Source organism: Cebus imitator, unplaced genomic scaffold (assembly GCF_001604975.1).
Source record: "Cebus imitator isolate Cc_AM_T3 unplaced genomic scaffold, Cebus_imitator-1.0 Scaffold41, whole genome shotgun sequence".
Classification (NCBI taxonomy): domain Eukaryota; kingdom Metazoa; phylum Chordata; class Mammalia; order Primates; family Cebidae; genus Cebus; species Cebus imitator.
The window spans coordinates 991,355-1,000,023 of NW_016107356.1; the positions used below are offsets into that span (position 1 = coordinate 991,355).

Sequence of the window (8,669 nt, forward strand, 5' to 3'; positions counted from 1 at the left end):
TCCCTCTGCCTCCGCGGTCCTCCCTCTGCCTCCGCGGTCCTCCCTCTGCCTCCGCGGTCCTCCCTCTGCCTCCGCGGTCCTCCCTCTGCCTCCGCTCCTTTTACGAGAGGTCTTGCCGTCCCGGGTTGAGTCCTCAGCGTTTGTTGGCCCTGGGCGAGCTGAGCCCGATCGCGGCCCTCCAGTTTAGGGAAAGCCGCTGGTGTCTCTTTACCTTGTAACTTTTTTTAAACAAGAAAACGGAGATAACACCTTGGGGCTCTGTTGTGAGTGTTGCGACGGTGAGAAGTTGTGAAATTCCAGGAGTCGATCTCTCCCAGGTTCATTAGATGATGCGGGGTGTCCCCAGTGTCCCTGTCAAGGTTGCAGGTCTGTCGGAGGGATGGGGGGGTTCCTTCCGCACGGAGACACTTGTCCAAGTCAGCTTTGCAGGTGGAGTTGCCCTTCTGATTTTCCGAGCCCTAACCCTTGGGAATTCCTAAACCAAGTCAAAGGTTGGTAATGGGTGGCTGTGGAACACCAGAGAACGTACCTACCCCGTGTATTGGTTTGCTTTAAAAATGAACCTGCAGGGAAACCTGCTTTAAACTGAGAAATACTTCATAGATAGGAGGTCGTGGCATTGCCTGAGCTTTGAAGAGGGAATGTTGTCATGCCCTGAATTAACCACACGAGGTCCCTTTTTAAGCTGTGCTTCCAAGGAGAAGAGCTTTGAAGCCGTGTTTTGTCTTGAGAAGGCTGATAGGTTTAGAAATGTTCTAGAGATATAACTTGTATGGTTACTGAAATAAATAATATTATGATCCGTAGAATAAAAACGATTTGGGAAGTAAGGACTTTCTTTTGTTCACAGCTGCAGTCCCAGCGTCTAGAACTGTGCCTGCCACATTGTAAATGCTCAGATTAGAATGGATAAATGAAGACAAAAACCTATCCACTCTGAAGTTAATTCTGTGCCTGAATGTAGTAGATACCCGTTGTGTTTGAAAAGTAAATCAATGCTCATCTTTTTTGTTGAATACTTGGCATTCAGAACCATTCCACAAAAGGGAAACTTTTTACATTTATTATGTTTATTGTAAAACTATCAGTACATTAAATAAAAGGGGGGTAAGAAAGTAAATCTTTTACTCGCTGTGAAACTACTGTATAACTACTCAGCATCTGAGGTTATGTCTTTTCAGCTTTCCTTCACCTTCCCACTCCATTTTTTAAAATTACTAAAATATGTGTTTTATATTATGAATTTTTTCACTTAATAGTGTCAGAGTGTCTATTTTAACATAGGTCTTCAAATCAAAATTTGAAATAGTTCATTTGCTACCACGGCTTACATAACCAAATCTCTCCTTTCTGTTGACATTTACATTACTTTTAATTTTTTTTATTTTAATTAATGCTATGGTAAACATATTTTTTCCCAGACTCATATATTCCCGGGCTCAGGTGATCCTCCCAACTTAGCTGATCCCTCCAGGCAGCTGGGACTACAAGTGAGCACCACCATGCCCAGCTCGTGTGTGTGTGTGTGTGTGTGTGTGTGTGTGTGTATTTTTAGTACCTATGGGGTTTCACTATGTTGCCCAGGCTGGTCTCGAACTCCTGGGCTCAAGAGATCCACCTGCCTCCCAACGTGCTAGGATTACTGGCCTGATCCACAGCACTTAGTGGACAGACATCTTTGAGTAATACATAGCCTTTTAGGTCTTTATTATTGTTTGCTTAGTTTGAAATCTTAGAAGTGAAATTCCTGGATCAAAGATGATACACATCTTTAAAACTCTTGTTACATATTTTAAAATTACTTTTTGAAAACGTTTTGCTACTTTACCCTTCCTCTAGAAATGCACTGTTTCTCTTTTCTCTTGTGAGATGTCTCAGTAACTCAGATAAATAAAGGAAGTATCATTGGCCTTTTATTACAGAAGTGTAAACACAGTTGTGAAGATGGTGACTCATCTAAGTCAAATAGTGAAACTCAAGTTAGTATTCAAACCCAGAACCTCTGTTCGTTCTGTTACACTACTCAAATGATGTTCTTTGCTGTGGGAAAGAGATGTATTTATTCCCTCCTTCAATATTTCAACTGGAACACCAAGGAAAAGATTTCTTGTAACTAATTCTTTTCCTCTTTCCTCCCTCTTCATCCTGCTAGAACAAATTTTAAATTTAGTTAGAAATGAGAGGGAACAACTGGTAAGAAAAAAAGAAGGCTAACTTTGTTGTTAAACTTGTTTTAAGCATTATTAGATTATGCTGCAGATCCTGTAACTTTGTCTCCATTACATACTTAAAGAACTGAATTAAGTTACTGAATTAAACTGAGGTTATATGGTTAACAAGCAGTGAAACTGGGATTGGAATCTAGGTCAATTTTATTCCAAAGTGTGTGTGTGTGTGTGTGTGTGTGTGTGTGTGTATTAAAAAAAAAAGCATAACTACTCCACACTGTTTATTAGAACCATCACTTTTGTCCTTAGAGGAAGAGACAAAATAATATACTAAATTAAAGTTTTTGTTAAAATATAAAACAAATAAATGTTTGTAGTGTCAGGCAGTGTTAGGGATCCTAAACTGTTGTTTATTTATTTATTTATTTGAGATGGAGTCTTGCTCTGTCACCCAGGCTGGAGTGCAGTGGCGCGATATCGACTCACTGCAACCTCCGGCTCCCAGGTTCAAGTGGTTCTCCTGCCTCAGCCTCCCAAGTACTGGGATTACAGCCACCTGCCACCACGCCTGGCTAATTTTTATACTTTTAGTAGAGACAGGGTTTTGCCATGTTGGCCAGGCTGATCTTGAACTCCTGACCTCAGTTGATCTGCCCACCTTGGCCTCCCAAAGTGCTGAGATTACAGGCGGAGCCACCACTCCCTGCTTTAAATTGTTATTTGAAGAAAGTTCACCTCAGGAAAAAGGAGAGGGAAGAAATGGAAAGGACAAATCTGAAAGAAGCCCTCAGACCTCTGATAAGCAGCTGTTGACTCACCTGAGCCCTTGTGGCCTTGCAGAATCAACGATTAGAAAATGACTCATTTGGTTAGTCCTTAAATACACCCAGTTACTAAGTCCCATGTATGAATATCCCCCTGCCATCAATTTGAAGGAATTGCCCAGTGTTCTTCGTTGTGTAGCTATTTTAGATGCTTTGTATCTTAGTATAACATTTGCTCATCCATTTCTACAATAAACATGAGATTAAAAAAAAAAAAATGGTGTAGCAAGTGCCATAGTAGGGTAACCAAATATAATGAAGCCACATTAAAAGCTGGCTGGTTTGCAGAGTTTCAGAGCAGTGGTGATTAAAGTATGTAGTTTTTGACTGATTACATCCATGGATGAAAATTACCTGTTGTTCAGAGATAGTGAAAGAAGGTAATTTAAAAAAATAAAATTAACTGATCATTTTGATAGGTAATCATTTTATGCACTGCAAGTTAATTAGTCCTTAAATATTTAAGAGAAGTTGAGGCTGGGCACAGTGGCTTACACCTGTAATTCCAACATTTTGGGAGGCCGAGGCAGGTGGATCACCTGAGGTCAAGAGTTCGAGATCGGCCTGGCCTTCTGGGTGAAACCCCGTCTCTACTAAAAATACAAAAATTAGCTGGCCCTGGTGGCGGGCGCCTGTAATCTCAGCTACTTGAGAGGCTGAGGCAGGGACAATTGCTTGAAACCAGGGGTCGGAAGTTGCAGTGAGTTGAGAATGCATCACTGCACTCCAGCCTGTGATAGAGCCAGACTCTGTCACAAAAAAAACAAGTTAAAAATAATAAAATACTAGAAAAATTGTGAATTCAAGATAATTTTTATAGATGAAGCAGGGAAAACAGATAGTTTGTGTCTTTTTTTTTTTTACGATGGAGTCTCGCTTTATTGCACAGGCTGGAGTGCAGTGGCATGATCCCGGCTCATTGCAACCTTCACCTCCTGTGTTCAAGCAATTCTCCTGCCTTAGCCTCTTGTGTAGCTGGGATTACAGGTGCGAGCCACCACACCCGGCTAGATAGTTTGTGCCTTACTTGAATAATAATAGATTTATAGATTAAAAGTCCATGGATTTTTTTTTTTTCCTCCCATTGCCCAGGCTGGAGTGCAATGGTGTGATCTCAAATCACCTCACCATCCTGGGTTCGAGTGATTCTCCTGCCTCAGCCTCCCGAGTAGCTGGGATTACAGGCGGCAGCCATCAGACCCAGCTAATTTTTTTATTTTTAGTAGAGATGACGTTTCACCATCTTGGCCATGCTGGTCTGAAACTCCCGACCTCAGGTGATCTGCCCGCCTCAGCTTCCCAAAGTGCTGGGATTACAGGTGTGAGCCACTGCGCCTGGCGAAAAATCCATGGATATTTAATATGGATTTTTAATATTGATTAAAAAATTATGAATTTTTAATGTGATTAAAAAATCATATTTAAATATAAATATGGATTAATTTAAAAAGTTTATTGCAACACTATATACAATAGTAAAAACTTGGAACCAATCCAAATGCCTATTGATGATAGATTGGATAAAGATAATGTGGCACATATACACCATGAAATACTATGCAGCCATAAAGAAAAATGAGATCATGTCTTTTGCAGGGACATGGATGACTCTGGAAGCCATCATTCTCAGCAAACTAACACAGGAACAGAAAACTAAACACCACATGTTCTCACTCATAAGTCAGAGTTGAACAATGAGAACACATGGACACAGGGAGGGAAACATCACACACTGGGACCTCTCAGGAGATAGGAGGCAAAGGGAGGGAGAGTATTGGAGAGTATTAGGACAAATACCTAATACATGTTGGGCTTAAAACCTAGGTGTTGGATTGATAGGTACAGCAGACCACCATGGCACATGTATACCTATGTAACCTGCATATTCTGCACATGTATCCAGAAACTTAAAAAAAAGATAGTTTATGTATCTTACTTGAATAATAATAGATTTATAGATTAAAATCTATGGGCTTTTAATATGGATTAAAAATCTATGGGTTTAGGCCAGGCACAGTGGCTCATGCTTGTAATCCTAGCACTTTGGAAGGCCTAGGCGGGCAGATCACCTGAGGTCAGGAGTTCGAGACCAGCCTGGCCAACATGGTAAAACCCCATCTCTATAAAAAGAAAAATAAAATAATAAAATAAAATGAAAAATCTATGAGTTTTTAATATAGATTAAAACTAAAAAGAAAATGAACTATTTGTTCCAGTGGAGGAAAATATAGGCAAAACTGGATACAATTAGTCAGGAATGATAACACAGTTGCCAGTGTTTGAAGAAGAGAATAAAGAATAAGATGCTAGTATACCTATCCATAGGTAATTTGACAGCTGGGGATAGCAGGAGTCTTCTATGTGGCTGGTGAAGACTAAATAAACTATGCAATTATCCTAGAAAAGTACTCAAAACTTCAAAAAATGAAGAAAAAATAATAGACTTATGTGGAGATTATATGGAATAATTAGATATAAATACTTTTTAGGTGAACATAGATATTTTTTTTTTTTTTTTTTTGAGATGGAGTTTCGCTCTTGTTACCCAGGCTGGAGTGCAATGGCGCGATCTCGGCTCACCGCAACCTCCGCCTCCTAGGTTCAGGCAATTCTCCTGCCTCAGCCTCCTGAGTAGCCGGGATTACAGGCACGCGCCACCATGCCCAGCTAATTTTTTGTATTTTTAGTAGAGACGGGGTTTCACCATGTTGACCAGGATGGTCTGGATCTCTTGACCTCGTGATCCACCCACCTCGGCCTCCCAAAGTGCTGGGATTACAGGCGTGAGCCACCGCGCCCGGCCGAACATAGATCTTAAAAAAATCATTTGTACGTAGTTTTTCAGTAACTGTAAAAGCACATTTTCTTCTACAGGATGCATAATTACATGATTTAACAATTGGGACACTGGCTGAGGCTGGTGGCTCACACACACCTCTAATCCCAACACTTTGGGAAGCTGAGGTGGGCAGATCATCTGAGGTCAGGAATTCAAGACCAGCCTGACCAACATGGTTAAACCTGGTCTCTACTAAAAATACAAAAATTAACTGGATGTGGTGGCACATGCTTGTAGTCCCAGCTACTTGGGAGGCCGAGGCAGCAGAATTGCTTCAACCCGAGAGGCGGAGGTTATAGTGAGCCACGGCATTCCAGCGTGGGCAACAGAGTGAGACTCCATGTAAAAAATGAAAAAAAATTGGGACATCTTAGAAATAAAAAAGTAGTAATGAATTTAAAAATGCATAACTGTCATGATTATATAAAACCTAATAAAAAATCTATGAGGTCAAATTTTGCCTCTGTTAAACAGATAGAAGCTTCCCAGGTAGTTTATGTTCATGCCTTTCATGGAATATGAGTATCTTTTTTTTTGAGACTGAGTTTTGTTCTGTCGCAAGGCTGGAGTACAGTGGTGCAATCTCGGCTCGCTGCAACCTCTGCCTCCCAGATTCAAGTGATTCTCCTGCCTCAGCCTCCCAAGTAGCTGGGATTACAGGCGCATGTCACCAAGCCAGCTAATTTTTTGTATTTTTAGTAGAGACAGGGTTTTACCCTGTCAGCCAGGATGGCCTCGATCTCCTGAACTTGATCCAGCCGACTCAGCCTCCCAAAGTGCTGGGATTACAGGCATGAGCCACCGTGCCTGGCCATGAGTAGCTTTTAAGTTTACTAAAGTGTGCCAAATTAATTACTTTATGTTTGTACTTTTTTTCAGTCATACCAGCAGTGTATAAGGTACCTGTTTCCCTGTACACAGGCCTATACTTGATGGGTTCAGAATTTAACATTTTTGCATACCTGATGAGAATGATAAGTTATATTAATTTCTCTGATAACTAGTGATGTTAATCTTTTTATGTTGTCTGGTCTTTTTCTTTATGACTTGTGCTATTTGCATCTTTTGAGACAGGGTCTCACTCAGTCACCCAAGCTGGAGTGCAGTAGTGTGTGATCATGGCTCACTGCAGCCTTGGCCTCCCAGGCTCAGGGGATCTTCCCACCTCAGCCTCTTGAGTGGCTCTGACTACATGTGTGCATCACCACTCCCAGCTATTATTTTTTTTTCCTATTTTTTTGTAGTGATGGGATTTTACCATGTTGTCCAGACTGGTCTCCAACTCCTGAGCTCAAGCAGTCCGCCCACCTTGACCTCCTAAAGTGCTTCAGATTACAGCTGTGAACCACCGTGCCTGGCCCACTATTGTGTCTTTTCAGAAATCCCTTTATACTCGCTCAAAATTATTTCCCTATGTTTTCTTTTACAATTTTGGGCTAATGTACAGCTGCTTTAATCCTCCTGGAATTTATTTTTGTGTAAGTTAATGTGCGTATTTGATCTCTTTTCATGTTGAGATCACTAGCTGTCTTAATATCATTCATTGGATAGTTTATTCTTTCCCCACCAATTTGTAATGTCACCTCTTCTGTTTCCTAGCTCTCCATGCATATATATGCAGACCTGTGTTAGGGCCCTCTGTTCTCTTCCACTGGTCTATTCCAGGATATTTTAAAGTAGAAATTTTCTTATGAAAAGCTTCAGACATATACAAAGAGAGAGAGTCATGTATTGAACCCCAGTGTACTCATCCAGATTCAAGTTATCAGGAATTTACCACATTAGCATCATTTTTGTCTTTCGTAATAATGTATTTAAAGCATATTCTAGGTATTAGGTTATTTCACTCTATATACGTCAGCATGAATATGTATTACAAACAATTAAAATTAAGCATTTTTCATTTTTTTTGCATTTTTAATATTATCTTATGTCCTTGTTCATATTGAGTTCTCTGAATGGTAAAAGTATTTTTTTATAGTTGGTTTGTTTAAATCAGGAAGTGACGTAGTCCTCACATTAAACTTGTTTTTTATGTTTCCTAATTCTTTTCAGTTTAAAGCATTTGAGCAAATTCCTCCTTCCCCAGTCTCTTTAGTTTTCTTGCAGTTGACTTCTTGAATAAATCAACCAGGTTTTTTTTTGTTTTTTGGTTTTTTTTGAGACGGAGCCTCGCTCTGTCCCCCAGGCTGGAGTGCAGTGGCATGATCTCGGCTCACTGCAACTTCCGCTTCTAGGTTTTAAGCAGTTCTCTGCCTCAGCCTCCCAGGTAGCTGGGATTACAGGCTCGTGCCACCATGCCAGGCTAATTTGTGTATTTTTAGTAGAGACGGGGTTTCACCATCTTGGCCAGGCTAATCTTGAGCACCTGACCTCGTGATCCACCCGTCTCGGCTTCCCAAAGTGCTGGGATTACAGGCGTGAGCCACCGTGCCCAGCTCAACTAGGTTTTTAATATTCCACATTCTGGATTTGTTTGTGCTCTTTTATGGTATTAATTTATCTCCATATATATTCTGTAAACTAGAAGCTAGCTTTAAAGGCTTGATTTGATTTAGGTTCAACTTCTTTGGGGTCAGGAGGGAAAGAATACTTTGTAGGTAGTACTGGTACTTTGTGTGGCATTATATTGGGAGGTACATGAGGTGTGAGTGTTTCACCCACTCATAGCGATGCTAACATCGAAATCTTAGGATTCACCTGATTTCAGCAGGATCCCTCCACAAGAAAGTTTTGATCTGATTTGCCTGCCATTTCTCCTGTATTTATTAGCTGGAATTCTTTTTTTTTTTTTTTTTTTTTTTTTTTTTTTTTTTTTTTTTTTTTTTTTTTTTTTTT

At 40.4% G+C, this 8,669-nt stretch overlaps 1 protein-coding gene across 1 annotated transcript in view; it reads left to right on the plus strand.

Annotated features, from left to right (window-relative positions):
- The window catches only part of SMCHD1 (structural maintenance of chromosomes flexible hinge domain containing 1), a 141,609-nt gene that overhangs the window by 1,087 nt on the left and 131,853 nt on the right, over positions 1-8,669 (plus strand). The gene's annotated exons all lie outside the window — the stretch shown is intronic.